The sequence below is a fragment of the Giraffa tippelskirchi genome, chromosome 1 (assembly GCF_054371585.1).
Source record: "Giraffa tippelskirchi isolate mGirTip1 chromosome 1, T2T-mGirTip1v1.2.pri, whole genome shotgun sequence".
In the NCBI taxonomy this organism is placed as follows: domain Eukaryota; kingdom Metazoa; phylum Chordata; class Mammalia; order Artiodactyla; family Giraffidae; genus Giraffa; species Giraffa tippelskirchi.
The window spans coordinates 213,612,114-213,633,332 of NC_137275.1; the positions used below are offsets into that span (position 1 = coordinate 213,612,114).

Below are 21,219 nucleotides of genomic sequence, written 5' to 3' on the forward strand. Positions count from 1 at the left end.
ATCTATTTCCCAAACTTTTTCATCCCTCCAAACAGAAACTCTGTACCCATGAAGCAAGAACTCCCTGCTCCCTCCCACAACCTCTGGCAACCAGCTACTTTCTATGAATTTGTCTATTCTAGATATTTCATACAAGTGGAATTATACAATATTTGTCCTTTTGTGACTGGCTTATTTCACTTAGCCTAATGTGTAAAGTTCATCCATGCTGTGGCATGTGTAAGAACTCCATTTCTGTTCAAGGCTGAATAATACTCCATGGTATGGAGAGACCACATTTCGTTTATCCATTCATTTGTTGACACTTGGGCTGGTTCCACCATGTGGCCATCATATTGTAAATAGTGCTGCAATGACATCTCTATATCAGTATCTGCTTTGGGGTATACACCTAGGAGTGGGTCATGACTTGCTGGGTCACGCAGGAATTCCATGCTTGGTCTCTTGAAGAGCCACTAAACTGTTTTCTACAGAGGTCACACCGTTTAACATTCCTATTGGCAATATAAGAGGGTTCCAATTTCTTCACATCCTTACCAATACTTTTGATAACAGCCATCCTAGTAGATGTCAAGTGATATTTCACTGTGGTTTTAATTTACATTTCCCTAATGAGTTGGACACGACTGAGCAACTTCACTTTCACTTTTCACTTTCATGCATTGGAGGAGGAAATGGCAACCCACTCCAGTGTTCTTGCCTGGAGAATCCCAGGGACGAGGGAGCCTGGTGGGCTGCCATCTATGGGGTCGCACAGAGTTGGACACAACTGAAACGACTAAGAAGAAGAATGACTAATGATGGTAAGCGTCTTTTCATTGTGCTTACTGGCTATTTCCACATCTTCAGAGAAATGTCTATTTGAGTCCTCTGCCTATTTTTAAATTGGGTTATCTTAATTTGGATTAGTTATAGGAGTTCTTTATATATTCTTACATTAAACCTTTATCAGATATGATTGGCTAATATTTTGTCCCATTCTGTAGGATGTCTTTTCACTTTTTGATTATGTCTTTTAGGCACAAAAGAGAAGGCAATGGCACCCCACTCCAGTACTCTTGCCTGGAGAATCCCATGGATGGAGGAGCCTGGTGGGCTACAGTCCATGGGGTCGCAAAGAGTCGGACACGACTGGGCGACTTCACTTCACTTTTAGGCACAAAAGTAATTTCAATGAAGTTCAATGAAAAAGTTCAATTTACTTTTCTTCTGTTGCTTGTGTTTTTGGTGTCATATCCAAGTTTAACTCCAAGGTCATGAAGATTTATCCCTTTTTTCCCCTGAGAGTCCCAAGTCTTTAGCTCTTATATTTAGAGCATTAATCCATTTTGAGTCAATTTTTGTATATGGCACGAGGTAGGGGGCACCCTGGTCTTTCTAACCAGGATCTCTGCCTACCATAATCCTCTGGCAGAAGACTGCTACAATAGACTGTGAACTTCATGAAAGCAGGTCTTTTAAAAAACATGCTCCAGCGCCTGGTACCCAGCAGGTGCTCAAGAATTAACTGTAGGATAAATGGACAGTTGAGTGGATAAACCATGGGGTGGGGGCGGGGGTGTCCCCTATCTCCCACCTGCTTCTCATTGCTACTGTAAGACACCCACAACTGGCTGAAAGCCTCAGGTCTGTAACAAATAAACCTGATAGGCTAACCATATTAAGAACTAAATATGTATCAACAGCTGCACTTCATACACTCCTATTACTTCAACTGGCTTCCCAGGTGCCCAGTGGTAAAGAATCTGCCTGCAATGCAAAAGATGCAGGTTCGATCCTTGGGTCAGGAAGATCCCCTGGAGAAGGAAATGGCAACCCACTCCATTATTCTTGCCTGGGAAATCCCATGGACAGAGGAGCCTGCCAGGCTGCAGTCCATGGGGTCACTGAAGAGTCGGACAGGACTTAGCAACTACACAACAATATTAGTTCAACTAAAACAATCCAAGATTTAACCAGCACATTTAACTAAGGACAGGGCAGAGGGTCCCAGCTCTGGAAAGCTCAACATGTCCTTACCAGTCTCCTAGTTCAAGTCCTTCACCGCACAGAGGAGGAAATCAAAGGGCTGATGGAGCCAGTGATTTCCCAAAGTCTGGGCTTTCACTCCCAGGGCTTCCCCACCAAACATGGGCCTGAGCAATCACCCACTGGAGAACACAGCAAGGCACCAGGCTAGCCTCCACTGCTTCAGATGGTGGGAGTGGTCCTCTGACTCCAAAACCTGCCAATGGAAGAGTGAACCCTCGGTCCTAGACCTCATTCTGCTGCACTGGGGCGGGGGGGCCCTCCCCGTCCACCTCCCCGCTCACTGCTCCAGCCACACTGCCCCCTCCCCTGTACCCCAAAGTTTCAAGTCTGTTCCCACTGCAGGTGTGTGCAGTTGCTGTTCCGCCTGCTCAGAACTCTTCTCCCTCTGACATCCTCCACCTGGCTCTGTCCCTCACTTGAAGTGTCTGATCAGTGAGGCCTTCCCAATCTCCCTTCTTCCTTGCTCACCCCTAGACATATTAAGTATGCTCATGGCTTGCTTCCTCCCAATACCCATGTCTGTGCCTCCCACTAGAATGCAAGTTACTTAAAGGCAGGGGCTTTACCGTTACCGGCTGTGCCCTTAGCACCTGGGGCTGTTCCTAGCAAGCCTGAGGTGCCCTGCAAGGACCTGCGGATGACATGGACAAAATGGGGAGCATCACACTCCCCATCACACACACCCGGAGCTAATTCCGGGTCCTGAGTGTTACAGCGGGGAAGGCGGGTGGCCCCAGATTCACAGGTGGGCATGGCCTGGACCCTTGGCCAGAGGCCCTCGGGCTGTGCTGGGCTCCTGGGCCTGTGATGGCACAGGCAGGGTAGAGACACCATGTACCATCAAACTTCCCACCTGTCCCAGCCAAGCCCAGGACGCCAGCAGCTGCTGCTGTGCTCACCTGACCACAGAGAATGGAGTCTCTTCCCAAAGGCGCTTAACAAATGCTTGTGAAAAACACACACACACACACCAGTGAATGGCTCATGTGCACAAGGCTGACACTTGCACTCCTAGCGGGCTCGCGTCAGCACTCCTAACAGCACATCTTTCCAGCAACGCTGGGAGGTGCTTTGACCCAGTAAGTCCATTTCGAGGACTCTACTGTCAGGATTTATCGAGACATGGAAGTTTTATTTGCAAAGATCTTCCTCCCAGAGACATAACATTGAAAATGACAAACAAAAAGCCAATTTCCAAGCTCAGAGGGCCAGTTAAGTAAATCAAAACAGCTATGGGATGTCTATGAAGACTTCATAATGACATGGAAAATATTAGAAGTAAAAAAAAAAGCTGGTTATAAAACTGTACCTACAGTATGAGCACAACTGTAACAGTCATTGTATAAAGTATAAAGGAACTCACAGGACATGAAAATTGTTAGCTTGTCCATTCTTTCAACCTTTCTGTATTGCCTAAGTCTTCTGTGAGTAATAATGAGTTCAAAAATCAAATTGATAGCACTTAAAATGCTATCGAGCTGACTCATTTGAAAAGACCCTGATGCTGGGAAAGATTGAGGGCGGGAGGAGAAGGGGACGACAGAGGATGAGATGGTCGGATGGCATCACCGACTCATTGGCCATGAGTTTGGGTAAACTCTGGGAGTTGGTGATGGACAAGGAGGCCTGGCGTGCTGTAGTCCATGGCGTCACAAAGAATCGGACACGACTGAGTGACTAAACTGAACTGAACTTAAAACGTTATCACCTGAGGCCTCAATGATGCCCAGGGTGTGTAACTGCTTAAACCTCCACCCCATGACACTTGGCCACCTCCTCGCCCCCTTCTGCCTTCACCTGACCCTGCTTCTCGCTTCTCCCTGGTGTTCCCACCGGCCCCCAGCCCCTGGCACTGTCAGCCCTCCCCAGCCCACCACAGCTCTGACCCTGCTTCACCCCCTCCACTCCTCCCCCAGGCTGGGCTGCCCCCGCCCGACACTCCCCTGGCCCCCGGACCCAGGCTGGAGCCTGAGTCCTTGGCCTCCCAGCTGTGTGACTGTGGTCAAGTTGCTGAACCTCTCTGAGACCCGAATTCCTCCTCAGGAAAATGAGGTAAACCCCAACTCACAGGGCATCTGAGGTTCAGGGTGTTAGACAGCCCCGCCCCCACCTCAGGCGGCCCTTTCTCCCCTGGCTAGAGGTTCAACATGCTAACGGAGGTGTGCCTCTAGACCCCTACCACGGGACGGGCCCCCACCTGCCAGCTTCACTCAGCCTTAAGAAGCACTGCTTATGGCACACCAGTGGTCGGGGAGAAGTTTCTCAATTCTTGATCTGCAGAAAGCTTGCCCTCCCCTGCAGGAAGCAGAAATGCAGGTCTGCTCTGGGATCCTGGACCAAACAGCTGTTTCTTGGCTGAAATTCCCATCCCCCGCGTTGAAGCCTCCAGCGCTCAAAAACTCAGAGCCCAACTCTTACACCTGATGCCCAAATCCACGCCCCTGGCACTCATCCTTCCCGTGTCCCTGTCTTAGCTGCCAAAGTGGTCCGCGCATTTTCAGTTGAGGTCCTGCCGGCTCCTGACGCCACCTTCTCCCATCCACACCAACGCTTGATCTCCTGGGCCCCCCGGCACAGGGCTTGGTTCTCCTGTTCTTTGGGTCACGAGGTTTTGTTTTTCCTGATGACCTCGCAGGCGTTTAATGAGGCCCACCTGCAGCCTGGCTCCACAGCAGGTGCTGGGGCTCAGAGACGAGTAAGAGGCTGTCTCAGGGCCCTGCTCTCAGGGAACTCAGAGGCTAGTCAGAGAGATAGATGCATGAATAATCCAATAATCTCTTCCAGGGTGGGAAGTGCGTCTGTGAAGACAGCTGTGAACCACTGGCTGCGGGAGTGCGGGGGGTGTGGGGGTGGGGGGCCGGTGAGCCTTGTCTAGGGCACGACCACAGCTCAGCTTGGGACCAAAGCAAACAGCTTTTAGGGGGATGCTCATGGCAAAACTAGACCTTAAAGGATGGAGTATCAAATAGCAAAATCAAATCACTCAACACTTCCCTCAAAGTCTGCAGGGACCCGCGCCGCCTGTTGTCCAGCACTCACAAGCTGATTCCCATCTCATCCTCCAGATACCTGCGTGCACTCGCTTCACGAGGCTGGGTAGAAAGACACACCCTCTTGTCCTCGCCAGGCCACCTCGCACCACGCTCCTGAGCAGGGCCACTCAATGCATGGTGTCTAGACTGGTGGCATCAGTATTACCCACGTGCCCTTAGGAAGACACAGTCTCACAGCCGACCGTGGGCCAAGATTATATACACATTAAAGCCTGAGAAGCCCTGCTCTCCGCCCCAATTCTACACCCCCAGGCCTCTGGCTTCCTCCTCTCCACTCTGAGGCCAGCTGCCACCTCTTGGTGCCTTCAGTATCCACATGGAGAGCTGACACCCCACCTGCAGCGCGCCCACCCCACAGCAGCACCGCTGCAGCCCCATCCTGCCCCGGGCAGCACGCAAGGACCACAGCCCCCTCCATCCGACAGCTGGCTCCACCCAGGGTCGACTGTCACACTGCGGTGGCCCTCCTGACAAGCTCACTGAGAGGGACAGATGGCAGGCAGTGTTGGAGCAGCAGTGCTTCCTGAGAAATGACCGTGTGCCACTGGGAGGAGCCTTGGTCATCGTGGAACCGTCACTCAACCTTGTCATTCCCTGGGACACCTGTCATTCCCACCATGGAAATGAGGAAATTGAGACTTTGGGAGGCTTGCTGGCGTCCTGGAGTTAGTGAGACGGGCTTCCGGAGACAGCCCCAGTTCACACTCTGCACCAAGAGATAAGAGTGCGCACCACAGCCTTGCAGAAGACTGGGGAGGAGTAGGTACGCCTGCATTTTAACCTAGAAACCAGGGGCAGAGTCACTGAACAAGTGGGAGAGGCAGGCAGGGCCCAGATCACGGAGCCCTTCGATGACGGACTCAACTGCTGCGGCTTTCGAGTCTCAGGAGCAGTGACGCTTCTGAAGCAGGCTGGACCTAAACTGCCGCACCTTCCCTGACATTCATTCCGATCCCTCCTCCACGAAGCTGATCCCTCCCCTCTCAGGCTTCTCCAGCCCTCCCCAAGTGGCCAATGCAGTCGACTCCTCCGGGTTTGCTCGGGGCTCCATCGCTCGCCCTGCCCTCCCCGCTCCAGGAGGCCTACCTGCCCCTCAACAAGGCCCAGCTGCCAGGGACCCTTTCCCTCCCCTCCTAGGACGAGGCTCCCTTCCAAATCCAGTCTACCCACATCGAATCACCAGTTTCCACCATCATCTCCAAGAGGACGGCCAGAGACTTGCCTCCTTCCCCTGTGGCCCACAGCCTGAGGACACCAGCTAGGCTCTGGGAATGGAACTGAAAAAGAGACCCTCTTTGCCCTGGGGAGGCTGACAAGGGGGAGCCTGACCCTGAGTGTGCAGCCCCTTCAGTGGGGAAACAATCTCATTTGCCCATACACTCAGGCACCTGGATCTACTGCGAACTCTCAAGAGACTGAAATGTTAAGTCTTTGAAAATGTCTCTTAGCAGCAAATAACCACTGCAACAAGGAATCAGCCTTACGATCGAAACAATTTAAGATTAACTTAGTATAAAACAGAAAACCTTAAAATTACAACACAAGAGTTTTAAATTCTGCCACTATTTATAGGCTGAAAATTGTGAAACACAGATCTCCTCTGGAGTCCAGCTGCTCCCTGTATGGTCTCCGGGCCATAGTCTCAACACCACCTGGGGGGCCTGTTAGTGACGTAGCAGGCAGGGCCCACCCGACCCCTCGTATCAGAAACAGCACGTCAGCACTAAAGCTTGGGATGCCCTGGCTAAGAGCACATGGTCTGCAGAGCTCAGGGGAGAGAGAGACCAGGGAAAAGCAAGGCCTATGGAGCCAGGTGTCAGGGGACCCGCAGAGAAGAGGTGATCTTGGTGTTTCTGCAGGGAACGCTGTCTGGCAGCAACCTGAAGCAGGTATAGATGCGAGGGGCCCACCGGGGAGAGAGGCAAAGTGGAGGCAAATGGGAGAAGCGTGTGAACCCACCCAGTTTTGCTGGGTGGGGAGGTGGGGAGGGCTTGCAAGGGGGGAGGGGCAGGCTGGAGGAGGGGCTGAGGTGGGCTGACTGGTGGGATTTGTCCAGTGCAGCTGTAGGGAGAGGGAAGGGAGATGTTGAGATTTCTAAGCTAGCAAACATGTCACTCACAGAGAGAACATTTTTAAGGAGGAAGGTGGAGAGCTCTGCTTTGGACATGCACGTGCAGAGGAGGACCCTGGGGACACTCGGGGCGTGGGGGGTGGCTGGGGGGAATGCTCAGATGTGATACACGCAGAGATGACCGGGCTGGAGCACACCCTGATGATGCGACCCAGGAAGGCATGCAGGACGGTTAAGAGCAGAGGGAAAACAGATAGCTGAGGATGAGCCAGGATGGGCAGGGAGGCAGGAGGGGGGCTGCATCACAGAAGCCCCAGCATGAGGGCATCAGCACAAAGACCAAGAGCCTGAATGACCAAATGCCACTGGTCTTGACAAGTGAGTGATCCCGGGCCACCACGGCAAGGGTAGTGTTACTCAAGGGTCAGGTGGGGAGGCCTGGGGACACTGGGCTGGGAGATGCAGGTGGTAGATAAAGCTGAGACTGCTAGATAAATAAATGTCTAAACATCTCACCTGGGGTTGCAAGCCCCCTTTCATCAAGACTGTGTCCTCTGGTATATCCGTGTTCATAGCAGCATTACTTGCAATAGCCAGAAACGATGGAAGCAACCCAGGCGGCCACTGACAGATGAATAACAAAATGTGGTATGTATGCACATTCAATGAAGTATTAGTCAGCCTTAAAAAGGAAGGAAATTTTGACACGTACATAGATAAACCTGGAGGACATTATGCTAAGTGAAATGAGCCAGTAACAAAAGGGCAAGTACTGACATGATAACAACAGGATTCCAATTATATGAGGTACCTAGAGTAGACAAAATCATAGAGATAGAAAGTAGAAGGCTGGCTGCCAGGGCTGGTGGTGGGGAGAACGGGGAGTTAGTATTTAATGGGTTCAGAGTTTCAGTCGAGCAAGATGACGCGAGTTCCGTGGCTACATGCTGGTGAAGGGAGCACAAAATCATGCTTGATGCCACTGAACTGTACATATACTTAAAAAATATGCCTTTCTTTCAGCAGAGGTATAGAAATCCTGAACTCCTGGAACTGAATAGAGTGTCTGTGTCAAGAGAGGTGAGAGCGACTGTAGACTATTCCTCCATAAGGCTTCCCGGTGAAAGGAAATGAGTGATGGGGCGGTGACCCAACAGTGAGGCCAGGCTGGGAGAAGGCTTTTTTTCCCTCAGGTGACAGGATGACAGTCTTCATCTGGAAGTGGAGAGGTAAGCCTGAGCCAGAGACACTCATTTTCTAAGAGAGAGAGAGAGAAAGAAAGAGGGAGCAGGGAATGTGAGGAGGCTCCCTCCAGATGGCCTTGACCATCCCAGCGCCCCAGGTGGTGGAGTCACCTGGAAAGGGGAGGGTAACAGGTAGGAGAGCTGGAGACAGTGGAAAGGTCAGGTTGGCTGGCATGGGAGCCACAGGGGAGGTCGGAGGCCTGGCTGGGCAGCAGGGAGGGCCCCGCTGGCTGTAAAGCCCAGAGCACACCATCTGCAACGATCACTAAGCCTGGGGCAGCGGTCCTCAAAGGACAGTCCCTGGTCTCTGGACCGACCAGTAGCATCACAGAGGAGCTTGTTAAGAGATGCAAATTCTGAGGCCTCACGTGAGTCTGATTCAGAGCCACTGATTCAGAATCTCTGAAGGTGGGGTCCAGCAGCCTGGGTTTTAAAAGGTGGTTGTGATGTGCTCAAGTCTGAGGAATACGAGTGCGGAATACAGAAATTCAGTGAAGGGTTTATATCATCTTTACATAAAAACGAAAAAAAAAAATCAGCATAGCAACTTCTACATAAAAAGAGCAAGAAATGAGTAACTGCTTTGATGCCAACACAGCTTATTTCTACAGTTAGAGAAATGCCACAGGAGGTTGACAAAATAATAGAAATACACAGTCTACTTCACAGACTTCCTTAGATGAGACCTAGAAAACACACCCAGGGTCTGGGGGCTGGACACTGTATGATGTGGGTACCGGTCCCTGCTTCTTTGACTGTGTGCCCTGGACATGCTTCAGTTTCCCCATCTGTCAAGAGCAGGAGCTGAAAAAGGTTCTTCTGAGGTCCCTTCCAGTTCAGACACCGTATGACCCTTTGTCCTATAAAAGATGACCTTAAACTCAACACTTTTACATAGCCTCGTGGGGGGTGAGGGAGACATTTTTAACCAGTCAACATAATACCACAATTAACTAGAAAAATTTCCAAGATACTAGTGCTAGTATCTTTGCATTTCAATAACTAGAAACTCTTTCACTAACTGGCTTTTCCATTAAAGCCACCAACACCTTCAGTTATAAAAACATGATACCATACTGCACTGTGTTCTTGAAGTCCACAAGACCAGGATCCCCCAGGAAATCTCTCTGTACCTTCACATTTTCAGCCTATAATACAGGTATACCTCAGAGATACTGTGGGTTCCATTCTAGAACACCACAAAGAAAGCGAATACTGCAATAAAGCAAATCACACACATTTTTTGGTTTCCCAGTGCATATAAAAGTTACATTTACACTACACTATAGTCTATTATGTATAAGAGCATCATATCTGAAAAAAACAATATATGTACTTTGATTAAAAATACTTTGCTAAACTATGCTAACCATCATTTGAGCCTTCAGTGACTCACAATCTTTCGCTGGTGGAGGGTCTGAAATATTGCAAGAGCTACCAAAAGTGACAGAGAGATCCGAAGTGAGCAAATGTTATTGGAAAAATGGGACCAAAAGACTTGTCTGATGCAAGGTTGCCACAAACCTTCAATCTGTAATCTTAAAAAAAAAAAAAAGCAATGTCTGCAAAGCACAATACAATGAGGTATGCCTACACTTTTTAATCCAGGCAGGCAGGGTTTGCGTTTGTTGCCAGGCAGAAAATGAGTTAAGGAACTGGACTCGTCAGACCCCAGAGCCTACCCCTTGTGATGAGCGTCTGGGCACTCAATATTGCAGGTCTAGGCTTCCTGATAAATGGCCCTGTAATGGCCTTGGTATCAGAATCCCTCGATGTTGGTTTCCTGCCTGGTCTCTCTGCATCCAAGTCCTTGTCTGCACCTTCTCGTCATTCAACGCCCATCCTCTTGTGCCTGAGTCCCCACCGCCAGCTGCTTCTGTGCCTCTGCCAAAGACCAGCAACTCGGTTCAAATCTCAGAACTAGGGCTGCAAGAGGGGCCTGGGTGCCTGTACAGGCAAGACAGGGAAAGTGTGAGCCCTGTGGGTGCTGGGGGGGGGGCAGGAAAGACAGGGGAATTGTGAGCACTGTGGGTGCTGGGGGGAGCAGAGAAAAGGTCCAGGGCAGCTCTGGTCTCCAGCCCCACTTCACTTATACCTCTTGGCTCTTAAAATCCATTAGGACTGGGTCAGGAGGAAGCACAGCTGGCTTGTCTTTCCCCCTGTGCACCCATCACAGACCCTGGCCCCCCTCCTCCTGGTTTTGGAAGTGATGCTCCCACTCTCCCACAGCCCCCGTGGCAGGAAGCGGCAGGTGAGGGGAGGGCTCACACAAGGTTCATATAGCAGGAGAAAGGCTGGGAGGGGCATGCCAAGGGAGGTGAGACCACAGAGGCGACCAAAGCCATGAACATGCGACTTGGCAAGTGATGCCAGGGCAATGAGTTTTGCTTTGTCCAGGCAGAAAATTCTTAGTGCTAGAGAGTTTCCTAGACTGATCCCCTGGTGCTGATTTCCCATTCAAAGTCACACATGGGCAGAATGACCACACAGCCTGACTTGTGCAGGACAGCCCTAGTTGAGGCTCCTCAATTAAATGTAATTAAACAACTCCCCGTTTATTCTCAAAATATTCTGGTTTGGATCGATTTCTAGTTGCCTTATTCTTGATCCCCTAGGCCTATGAAGTCAGAGCTGCAGTTGGTGAAGGCACTAAAGTGTCTCGAGGGACAGTCAGGCTGAGTCCTGCCCCTCATCAAATATTCTGCTTCCCTCTCTAGCATCGCCACCAAGGCATCACCTGGCATCTGCTTGTATTCCTCCAGAGATGGCAGAGGCTTCTCTCATTTTGGGAAAAAGCTGTGTTATTAAAACAAAAACAGGATAGATGAATGAACAAAGATGATGTGGCATATATACACAATGGAATATTACTCAGCCATAAAACATAAAATCTTGCTGTGTGTGGCAACATGGACAGATCTAGAGGGTATTATGCTAAGTGAGGTAGGCCAGACAGAGAGAGACAAATACCGTATGACTTCACTTACATGTGAAATCTAAAAACGCAAAAGAGCAAATGAAACAAAAGAGAAACAGATTCATAGATGGAGAGCAGGAAAAGGTGGTGGCAGGAGGGGAGAGAGTGAGGGAGTTGTGCGAAGTAGGTGAAGGAGATTAAGAAGTACAAACTTTTAGTTATAAAATAAATAAGCCATGGGGAATGTAAGATACAGTTTAAGGCATAAAGACCATACTACTGTAATAGCTCTGCAGGAGGACAGATGGTTTCTAGACTTATCCTGGTGATCATTTTATAACGCAGGCAAATGTCAAATCACTACGTTGTTCACCTGAAACTGACATAATATTGTATGTCAACTACACTTCAATTAAAAAATAAATGCATGAAAATAAGAGTAGCAAGATTCAAACCTATACACAGTATGACAGCAACTAAATAACATCCTTCAGCAAGGAAAGGCGTGGGAGTGGGGCAGACAACCTGCTGACTTCTTTCCTCCCACCTCCTTCCATCTTCATTCACCAAATGTTAACTGAGCGCATGTGATGTTTCAGTGGCAGTGAAGATACAAGGGTGGGCTAAAACAGACTCAAACTGAGTAGCATCCTACCAAAGAACTGGTCTGGATTCTCCAAAAATGTCAAGATCATAAGGGACAAAGAAAGCCTGAGGAACTGCTTTAATATAAAGAAGACTAAAGAGACATGACAACCACACGCAACACCTGATCTGGGGTTTTCTTTGCTACAAAGGCCACTCTTAAGACAACTGGCAAAGCCTACAGGTCTGTAGATGAGATAACAGTATTGTATCATACTGACTTCCTGCTTTTAAAAAGTGTACCATAGTTATATAGGAGGATGTCACTGGTTTTAGGAAATACACTTAAGTATCTGGAGGGATAGGAACAGTCTATAAATGATCCTCAAATGGTTCAGGAAAAAAAAAAAAAATATATATATATATATACACACACACAGAGAAGAATAAGATGGTAATATTTGAGGAATCTGGGTGAAGGGTATATGGGAGTTCTCTGTTCTATTCTTAGAACTTTTCTATAAGTCTGAATTAGGTCAAAATGAAAAGTTAAAGGAAAAATAAATCTCAGGGACAGTGTGTATGTGTGGGGTGTGTGTGTGTGTTTAAAGGAAGACAGACTCCGATTTCACAGAACTCACAGTGTAACTGGGGAGACAGGTACTAATACAAATAATGGCACTAATTAAGCACAAAATTGCAACTGTGAAAAGTGCTGTAAAAGGAGAGAGACCTGGTGGTGTGATGGGAGTGTTTACAGCAGGCGGTTTTACCCACAGCAGGAAGGCAAGGGGAGACATCGGCAATCATGGAGCCAAGGTCCAAAGCGTGAGTGAATGAGGAGTGGGGGACGAAGGTTCCAGGCTCTACTGGCCCCATGAGCAGAGAAAACATGGGCACCAAAGCATGTACACTGGGGCCTGCAAGAGATGCCAGCGTTAGTTTTGTCTTTTACTCTAGGAGCAAAAGGAAGTGGTTTTAAAAGACCCTCTGGCAGGTGGCAGAGAATGGGCTGGCACGTGGCAGGCATGTGGAGTCCACCATGGTGGTGCTGTTGAGCCTCCTCCAGGAAGACTACCACGCATGATTTTTCCTCTGCTCCCTGACACCTTTATTTTCTACAACCACCATGTATGAATTTGGTAACCAAACCAGGGGAGGAGCTGGGAGGGGGAGGGTATTAAGGGTAGAGTAGGAGGCAAAGTGGGCAAGGCATGAGCTCAGGCTGTCGTCACGCCCCTTCCAGGCCCACCAGTGGGTCGGGTCAAGGGGTGGTTGACAAAGCTGGTTGCTGCCTCTCCCACCAAGACCCTGGGGTCTATGCTGAGGCTGACTCATCTGAGGGAAGCGGGGTGCAGGGACCAGGTCTTCCCCCTCTCTAAGTCAGACCAGTGCTTTTCATCAACAGAGCGTGCAGCCGGCCACCGCCCCTTTCTGGTCTGGGATCCTTCCCCTTGGAACGATCCTCTAGCCCTGGGAATCGGGCCCTCAGCACTGCCCTGGGAGCCGGCCATCACTCACCACAGCCTCTCTCGGCATCAAACGCTAAACAGGACGCTTGTCTGTGAGTCAGGGGCCCGACCACAAAGGGAGGAGACCCTTTTCTGTGCCAAGTTCTGCCCGAGTGGGTTTTCAGTTCATTGGCTCCTTTAAAATGGTCGATTTAACGGCAACAGGTTCTATCATTATCCTCGTTTTACAGTCAAGAGGTGTCTAGGGACAGACTCGAGTTCCAATCCTGGCTGTCCTCGTAGAGCAGTGTGCCCTTCCGGGAGTCACTTCATTGCTCTGAGCCTCAGTTTTCTCATCCCATTCTGTAAACTGGGGCTGCTAAGTATTAGCAACCTTCTGGGGCTAGAACGTACTATTTATTCCCTTTTGAGGCACCAAGAGGCTGAGGACAGAAAATTCAAACTACACATTGCTTAAATATTTACAAAGAGCTTGTGTATCCTGACAGTAAATCATGGGACCTGAATTTTCCAGGACTATCCCAATTTCAAATCCTCTGTCCTAACTTTCCACATAAACCATTGAAATGTCTCAAAAATTCCACTCTCTCAGTATCCAAACAACACCTCCCAGACCTCCTCTTGCACAAAGACGCAGCACAAACATTCTTTTTTCAGACTACAGATCCCAATCTTTGGTTCCGAAAATGCAGTCAGTGGAGCCTTGCTGGCCCCCTGAAGGAAACGGGGTCAGGGAGAGAAATCTGGGGCAGTCAGCACTCCATCAGGACTCTCAGACTCGGCTGCTGCCTGGCACATGGATGTGAACTGGAGGCCAGAAGAAGCCGTACCGTGATGAGAGCATCACCCACAGAGGAACACAGACTAGAGACGTGAGCTCTGCCCTCATCTCCCGACCCAGTGGCCTGTACTCAGGAAAGCAGCACAGCCAGGGAGCTGCTATGAAGATTCAAAGGACTGATTAATATTTGAAAAGTACTCAGAGCAGTGCCTGGCTGCCAGTAAGTGCCATATCAGTATTTAATAACTAAAACCAGAGGTATCTCTGGCAGAAGGTGCTCATGCCTTAGACATGGCCCAGAGGCATCGCTCCTCTGCAGGGAAAACAAGGCTTTACCTCTGGACTGAGTGAGGCCAGGCTGCTATACAGAGATAGGGGGCTGGGGGGTTACCCTAACTACAGAAGGTGGGTCCTGCATTAGCCAAGATCAGAAGGATGGATCTGGGAAGAGTCACCACTCCTGCAGTACAAGAGGTTTCTTCATGCCCCTAAGTTGTCCCATCTGCTGTTCTGTCTGCCCACTGAATACCATCTTTTTCAACCTCCAAGGCGGAATTCGAATGCCAACTACTCCCGATGAGTGGTCCCTGATGCCCGTCAGAACGAAGGGCTGTCTCCACTGGGATCTCTTGCATCTAGCTTTATCCTCTTTTAAAGCAGTAAGCAGACAGATGAGAGACAGCACACACAGGCCCACATGCGCGTACACACACACACACAGAAATGTGTGTATTTCCTAACTCCCCCATAAATCCTTCCAAGACAGGCTCATCTTTCATCTCTGTGACACACAGAAGTGGCTCAATCAAGGTCTGAATTTGCTGTCATGTCTGTGCTCACAGTCGGTCTTCCTCTGGAGGCAGAAGTCCCTTATGCGTGTATGCATCAGGAGAAGCTACAGAGATGCAGGATCTCTGGGTCTTAGAACGCACGATCTGATCAGATTTCAGACAGGGACCTACCTAGCACTCCCTTTTAATTCTCCCTCAGGCAGATGAAAGCACACACCTGTGAGAGTGGGGTCTGCAGTGGCCAGGACCCAGACTTGGGCAGAGTGGACACACTGACCTGGTCTTGTCTCAGAGTCGGTAAGAAGAGCTCAGGCTTGGAAAGCTACCCTAGCCGCGCTGCCCCGCCCACCCAGCCTGTCAACGCCAGGGGATTGCCCTCAGCATTCCAGCCCCTGCTGAGAAATGAAGAGGGTGGCCCCGCTTTCCAGGCCCATTGTCTGGTGGAAGGAAGGTGAACATGGGGAATTAGGGTTAATAGGCATTTCTCTGAGGAGAGAGGGAAGGACCACAAATCGCAGGTTCCCCCTCCACCAACAGGCCATAAACCCTGAGGATTGCGGGGGAGGCGAGATGCCATGTCTTCCTGTTTGCTACCATTCCCTAAGCCCCTCTGGTTGGTTATATCCATCCTAGAAAATGGAATCCCTCGTGTGCCTGGACCTGAGGGTCAAACAGTCCCAGTTTGTCCCTCTAGCTCCTGGTCCCACACCACTTTGCTAGCTGAGTTACTTCATCTGTAAGAGGGAGAAGGACCACACTGAAATTAAACACTGCACGTGGGACTTCCCGTTCACACTCAACAATCAAGGAGTTGGTACCAATCCTCTGAGACCAATGAGCAGCTTGGAACCCCAACTTCTTTCAGGGATAAGACTGTCTCTGAGTAGGTTCTTGACACTTGAATGGGAATGTTAAAAAGCTATGAGAATACCTTCTCTATGATAAAATGTGGAAAGGAGGGCTCAGAGCAAGGATGGTGAAGCAGTATGGGATCCTGAATTTGACTCTGTGCTCACTTCGGTTCTTTCCTCTGCCCCAAGCTGTCCCTGACCTTGGCCTCCCAGGTGTCTGGCCTGGCCAGGACCTGCCCTCTCCCTGAGGAGTTCCCCAGGCACCCCGGGTTTACTGGAGTCTGGCCCACTCTGCATCCCCACCCAGCTCTGCACCTGCCACACAGAAGCAGCTCAATAAATGCTGAATGGAATGTCTAGGACCCTCCAGCCACGCTGAGATGCCTTCAGGAACCTGACCTTTTACATTCCAGCTAACGTCTAATTTGCATAGAGGAGTTGTTTTTAGGAGTCGGCAAATCACCGAGACAAGGCAGGATCAATACAGAGTATTAGGCACGCTGTATTCTACTCTAATTCTCTGCAAACTGGTATTCTATTAACTGTACATAGCATTTACCCGCGCTCACTATGAACTAGAATATTTAACTAGAATGACCTACTCTCTGTCAGATAATAGCTTACTGTTGTTAATTTTCAACTAGCCAGAAAGGTTTCCAGCTTACAATCTACTTTCCTCTTGATTTAATCAGGAAAGCCATCTATTTGAGAATACAATAAAGGGTAGCCTAATGCAGAAAAAAAAAGACCTGCCTGTGGAACCAGATGACATGAGTTGTATCCCGGCTACACCACATGCTGTGTAATTGGCTGCTCAAAGCCTCAATTTCCTCATCTGTAAAATGGGAATAACATCAGCCTTACCGGTGGGAACTGTAAACATTAAATGAGCTGATGCATGTGGATGCACTCTGTGCAGTTCTACAAGGCTATAAAAAGTTGGTTATTACAGTGAAAACAGAAGATGAAATTCTTAAATAACTCAGATAGGCTAATGACAAAAAGCAGAGTGGATCTAAATCAGTGGTTCTAAAGGGGGAGAAAGGGAAAATGTGCCCCTCCCCAGAGGGAAGGAGATTGGGAAGACAATTGAGGGAGAGGGACTGCTACTGGGATCTACTGGGCAGAGATCAAAAACGCTGCTGAACATTCCTCAATACAGAGAAAAAGCGCCACAACAAAGAATTATTGAAGCCCAAATGTTAACAGTGCCAGAGTGAAAAAATCCTAATCTAAATAATCACTGAAAGTTGAGTTTGGGAGCTTTTTCGAGCAGAAATCTTCCTAACCAGGCTTTACTTTCAAGCATGAGCTGCCTAAATACTTGCAAAGATGGATTGCCAGACAGCTCTTTTGTAAGTAAAGCTGAACTGCCAACTCTTGGAGTTTCTAAATGTATAAAACTGCTTTTAAACAAGATGCTCTCCGATTACAATTCAGCTAAACTGTTTTTCCAAAGATTTCAGGAGAAGTTCTCCTGGGCACAAGGCAGGGTCTGTCACTCTGCCACTAGGCCCTGAAGATGCCTTCGTAATTCTAATTTCCTGGTGAAATGGGAGCCACGAGGGTCTCTAAACGAATTAAATTCACATCACGCCAACTGCTCGCTTGCTTTGTGCTGGGCACCGTGCCAAACACCTCCACATCATTTATCCCACTTAATCCACCCAACAACCCAGTGAGGTGGGCATTATTACCGGTTGTTTGCAGGGGAGGAAAGTGACGATCCGCGAGGTTAGACAACTCCCAAGGTCATCAGCTGGCTTAAGGTGGGGGCCTAACCTGAACCGAGGTCTCCAGTTTCCCAGTCACAAGCTCTTTCCACCACCTCGGAAAACCCAGGTGTCAAGTCGTCTCAACTTCCCATGAATTTTTTAAGGCAACCGCAACTTCTCAGTAAGTTCAGGTTGCTGAAAATGGGAATTTCCGGGGCACCGGGCGCTCTCACATACAGTGCCCCACTGCAGCTGTCTCACCGCAGGTACCTGATAAATCATTCCATATCACCCGCGGAATGGGGAGGATTTATTGGGGCTGGAGTTCGTGCCAGGCCCAGGAAATGCCATCTTTGAAAGCCGAGAGGCGGATTCGCCCTGGGAGCCGGGAAGGTCTGGCCGCCGCGCTTGGCTGGCTCCCCGCGCGGGCTGTGCGCCCCCTCGGCGTCGGGGGCGGGGGGTCACGGCGGCGCTGGGGCCTCCCGGATCGCCAGCCGCTCCGGCTCTACCGGTCGCGTCCGCCCATGCCCGGGTCGGAGCGCACGCCCACGCCTCGCCGCCGCCGCCGCCGCCGCCGCGTCCCGCCTGGGACCCAGCCCCACCCGGCCCGGCCTGCTCCCTCCCGCCCGCGCCCCACCAGGTGAGCTCGGCCAGAGCGCCCCCTCCCAGCCCCGACGAGACGCCGGGCCGCCGGGGCCGCCGCGTCCGCCAGTCCGCCCGCGCGTTCGCCGCGCGCCTGGGGACGGGTGGGGGCGGGGCGGCGCCCAGCGCGCCCCCGGCCCCGGGTGGCTCCGCGTCCCGCCCCGAGCCTGCTGGGGTCGCGCCGATCCGTACCTGCAGCATCCGGGGGCGCGGGGCGCCCAGGTAGGTCGCGCGTGCGGGCGGCGCGGAAGCTCGCTCGCGGCGCGACCTGGCCGCCGTCTGAGCATGCCCAGTGCCGCCCGCGGGCGGCTCCCGCCGGCCCGGCTGGCCGCGACGGGCCCGCGCGCCGGGCTGGGGGCGGGCGCCCGGAACGCCCTGCGGGACGCCCCCGCCCCCACCCGGGGCCGGTGCGCTCGGACTGGTCTCCCAGGGCTACCCGGGCTCTCCCGCCGAGGTCCGTGCAGCCCGGTGTCCCCTCGAGCATGCACGCAGGCGTTCGTGCCATAACCATTTATTGGGCACCTACTGTGTGCCCAGCCCTCAGTGATTTTATGCCTAGGAATGTCAAGCAGCCAGCGCTAAACAAATATTTGAAATGAGAAATCTTGCCCAGCTAGGGTCCTGCTGACTCCCGTGCAGTGCCCATCCCAGTCCACTGAAAACTTCCCAGCTTAAACTTTCTTCCCAAGACTTATGGGCCCTTTACCTGACCTGGCTCTTGCATTCCTTCACCTCCAGGAGCACCTTTCTGTCCATCAAACACTCAGAACTTGTCCAGCCTCAGGACATTTGCATATGCCTTTTCGCCTCTAAATGGGACGTCTTTGCCCACCTTTACCCTTGTCTGGAACCTTCTCATTGTACTACGTCCTCCTTCTCCGAAAGGCCTTCCCTGATCACTTTATTAAATTAGTCCCCTGATCATAGAACTTTCCGTGTCTTCACTCTATTTTCTTCACATTTATCATTATCCATTAGTTCATTCAACAGATAATTTTTGATCACTTACTTTGATTCTTTACGTGTGAAGAACAGACAAAAATCCTGTTCCCTGCTGGAGTTCAGCAAGCAATAAACATGCAAATAAGCGAACTCAAAGTAGAAGGTAATAACGTTTTACGAGGGGATAAAACAAGGTAAAGAGAAGGGGTGGAGGGAGTGCAGTTTCAATGAGGTGGTAAGACCTTTCAGCCACGCAGATAAATTGGGAAGAGCATTCCTGACAGAGGCATCAGCCAGTGCAGACATTAAGACAGGACTGCTTAGGAAATAGCAAGCCGGAGAAAGTAGCAGATGAGGTCGGTCACTGTCTTTTCCCCTGATTTGCTTACTTTTTATTGTGTATTCCCCTGGAGAAGGAAGTGGCAACTCACTCCAGTATTCTTGCCTGGAGAATCCCATGGACAGAGAAGCCTGGCGGGCTACAGTCCATGGTGTCGCAAAGAGTCGGACACGACTGAGCGACTAACACTATTGTGTATTCACCTCTGGAATTTCAGCTCTGGGACTGTAGTCCTGCCTGTCTTCACTACATTGTCCCAGCCCCTACAGCAGCACGTGGCACACAGGAGATGCTCAAAAACGATTTGTTGAATGAATATGTGAATGGAGGGAGTGAAGGCTGGAATCATCCTGTCCCGACCAATGCCCAAGGTCCAGGGGCCCTGTCGGCCTAGGGCCTTTAGCAGCAGCTGGCAGAACCTGGGTGCTTCACTTCGGTCTTTATCCCCGAGTCGCAAGTCCCCGGTAGCACCCCTGCAGAGGGCGCCCCTGGAGCATCGCGTCCGGGGAATTTCTGCAGAGGTAGGGAGTCCCAGGAACAGGACCCGCCCCGCGCCCCGCCCTGTTCCACGCCCCGCGCCCCGCCCTGTTCCACGCCCCGCGCCCCGCCCTGTTCCACGCCCCGCGCCCCGCCCTGTTCCACGCCCCGCGCCCCGGTATCCAGCAAAACCTGGAGCTGCGGCACCATTGGGACGGACGGGAGCGCACTGGGCATGCTCGGAGCAGGGCCGGGCCCAAGCGCCCGGGAGGAGGAGCCTCCTGGCGGGGTGGGCGTGGCCTCCTGCAGAGTTCAGCCAGACCTTCAGCCCACTCGGTTCCCGCCCCCAATTAGGGTGGGGTCTGGGGGCATTTTTTTGTTTGTTTTTTTTCAAAACTCAGTGGGAGAGCTGGGAATTGAGAAACTGCGAAAAATATTCTCTGTCCTTTCCCAGCTGCTGTGTGACCTGGGATAAGCACCTTACCCTCTCTGTGCCTTAAATAATATGAATACCTATCGCTTTGATTTGAACGATGTGTAGGGAATGAATGAAATAAAGAACGTGAGCGTGTTTAGTCCACGTTAAAGATCTATCTCTGGACTGCCTACCTCAATTTTCAGTCATCCTTATACCAGTTTGTCAAGTGTGGAGATGAGGAAACCAAGGTTAACAAACATGAGAATTCTTGGGGTTTTCCCAGTTTGCCTTCCACTAGAAACTAGTCTGAAGCTACTTTTCTTTGTCCACAGCCAGCAGCCGTTAATGTATACAATGTTCTCTCGAGCTAAAAAACATATATACATCTAAGGAAAAAGATATAAATATTTTTAAAATCGTGCATTAAAATTCACCATAGCTTATTCCCCAAACAAGTAAATGTTCACAAATAGAGGAGTGATTAATTAGATTTTGGTATATTTGTTGAAATAACTATTTTACACTAAACTAGACCATGTTGCGACAGGAAGAAACTTAATACAATAATTTTCTTCACTTTCTTAAGTGAAGAAAATCTGAATGTACAAATATCCTGTACAAGGAAAAAAAGGGAAAATGTAAATAGTTTGCTTTGGGTTGATAGGGAGGTTGGTTCTTCTTTTTAAGTTTGTTACTGTCACAATGTTGTGTTTGCAATGATAAACATTAAAAATATCAAATCAAAAATTCTTGAAGTTTTGTGTCTAATAATCACAACAGCAATAACTACTGTTATCATGCTCACATGTGGTCAACATTTTACATGTCTTCTGTCTTTACTCTGTACAGTCACTCTGCATGGTGGGTGTTTTTATGTCAGTTTTACAGA

At 50.2% G+C, this 21,219-nt stretch overlaps 1 protein-coding gene and 1 long non-coding RNA gene across 8 annotated transcripts in view; one reads left to right on the top strand and one right to left on the bottom strand.

Moving 5' to 3' along the window:
• The window catches only part of PTPN3 (protein tyrosine phosphatase non-receptor type 3), a 115,398-nt gene extending 96,874 nt beyond the window's left edge, over nucleotides 1-18,524 (bottom strand). For 2 of the 7 annotated variants that reach the window (XM_081526160.1, XM_081526171.1), the window contains exon 1: nucleotides 18,346-18,460. The gene's annotated coding sequence lies outside the window, so the exon portion shown is untranslated. Of the gene's footprint in view, nucleotides 1-7,671; nucleotides 7,780-12,678; nucleotides 12,822-17,493; nucleotides 18,090-18,345 lie in introns of those variants that run through there. The other 5 variants (XM_081526154.1, XM_081526159.1, XM_081526146.1 and 2 more) reach the window with 5 other exon arrangements.
• LOC145520262 (uncharacterized) overlaps nucleotides 17,860-21,219 on the top strand; it is a 64,420-nt gene continuing 61,060 nt past the window's right edge. The window contains exon 1 of the long non-coding RNA XR_014064349.1: nucleotides 17,860-18,151. This is a non-coding gene — a long non-coding RNA (uncharacterized LOC145520262). The remainder of the gene's footprint in view (nucleotides 18,152-21,219) is intronic.